Source organism: Orycteropus afer, unplaced genomic scaffold (genome assembly GCF_000298275.1).
Source record: "Orycteropus afer afer isolate SDZICR_OR568_19922 unplaced genomic scaffold, OryAfe1.0 scaffold00107, whole genome shotgun sequence".
NCBI lineage: Eukaryota > Metazoa > Chordata > Mammalia > Tubulidentata > Orycteropodidae > Orycteropus > Orycteropus afer.
Genome location: NW_006921694.1, coordinates 4411814 through 4413738, shown reverse-complemented (window position 1 = coordinate 4413738; position 1925 = coordinate 4411814).

The window sequence follows — 1925 nt, the reverse complement described above, 5'->3', positions numbered from 1 at the left end:
GAGGAGTGGCTGGTGGGTTTGAACCGCCAGCCGTCTGGTTAGCAGGCAAGTGTCTTAGCCACTATGCTACCAGAGCTCCCATAGTTATGTTTAGAGATTTAAATAAGATAACGAAGGTAAAACTCTTAGACTAATGCTGACAATGTTGAATTTTACCAGAGTCAGGGGCAGATTACCCAACAACCAAGGTAAGCATTGCTTACTAGGTACCCCATCTCTGTCAGTGATAGCAAATTTGAAGAGGCTTTGATTTTGGAGGAAGTTGCAGTGGGGTTGGGGGAGAGATAGATGCCAGTCATACCTAGAAGCATATCTTTGATATGTTGAAAAAGTATATGAAATTGTTCATTACAGATTAGTAAATAAGCATAAGTAAGTCTATGCTTATGTTTCTTATTGGGTAACCTGCCTCTGCCTGAGCCCTGTAATCTTGGTAAAACAGGTGGTTAAAAAAATCCCCCTACTCTTTGTGTTCTGGGATATGACTTACTACATGCAGTCACCATTCCCCATATGATTTAGGTAAGTTTCAAGGATCCCGACTCTTGTTTACCTCTGACCAGGCCAGACACAGACCTTCTAAGTTATCATTCTTTATCTTTATAAACAATTAGCTGAATTCATTGTCCCCCACCAATCAATGAGAACAAAATATTTGTTAACCAAACTTTGCTTAAACTTCTTTGCTTCCTCCAGGCCTTCAAACTTTGGCTGACCCTCAGCTTGAGCCAGCATATAACCTCTCCTTAATATTCCTCCTGAGGTTAGGTGGAATTCAGGTTAAAATATTCCTTGGTCTATTATGCTATCAAGCAAAGCCACCTTTTCACCCTTATTTATACACCAGGACCTATCTAACCTTGTTTACTCTTCCCTATAAAAGAAAAGTCTCTGGGTGCTGCAAACGTTGGTGGTTCAAACCTTCCCAGAGGCAACTTGGAAGACAGACCTAGGAGTCTGCTTCTAAATAGGTCACAGCCTTAAAAATCCTGTGGAGCACCGTTCTACTCTGCACACATGGGGTTGCCATGTGTCAGAATCAACTCAACAGCAACTAACGGCAACATAAAGGAAAAGTTTTTTTGTCTACCTTGAGAGCTTGCAAATCTTATTGTCAGAGTGTTCTCCCTAGTGCAATATTCTTCCTCCCACTATTCATCTCTTCTCTTTCTTGCAATAATTCTTTTGAATAAAGTCGCTCTTTACCAAGTCTCCTTGCTAAGTTTATTTGTTTTTTCCTTTAAATTGAGTGTCTGGCACATAGTAAATGCTCAATAAATATTAGATACTACTACCACTATTTTTGATTATTATAACGAACCAAACCCACTTCCATGGAGTTGATTCTGACTTAGAGCGACCCCATTTGGTTTTCAAGGCTGTAAATCTTTATGGAAGTAGATTGCCTCATCTTCATCCTGTGGAGCAGCTGGTGTGTTTGAACCACCTACTTTTTGGTTAGCAGCCCAATGCCTTAACCACAGTGCCACCAGAGCTCCTTTATTACTATTGTATCAGATATTATATATACTATTGTATTTATTTGCTTTCTTTCTTTTTCCTGTGCTGAAACTTGCTGGTATATGCAGGAAGCAATGGGAGAATTCAGCTTACTTCTTGTAATTTTTTTTTTTCTAAATGCATTTTATTGAAATATAATTCATGTAAAATGAAATATATGACACTAAAGTGACAAGGGTCAATGCATTTTTTTTTTGCAGTGTTCCCTCTCCACCCTCCCATCCCTGACAACGAACAAAGAAAGTTTCCCTCCATATATAAACCTTGCCTTGACCCTCCACAACAAACTAATACTATATTTGTCCTTCTGTGATTGACTCATTTCACTCAGCACAATGTCCTCCAAGTTCATCCATGTTATGTGGTGTTTTGCAGACTCTACATTATTCTTTAGTGCTACATAG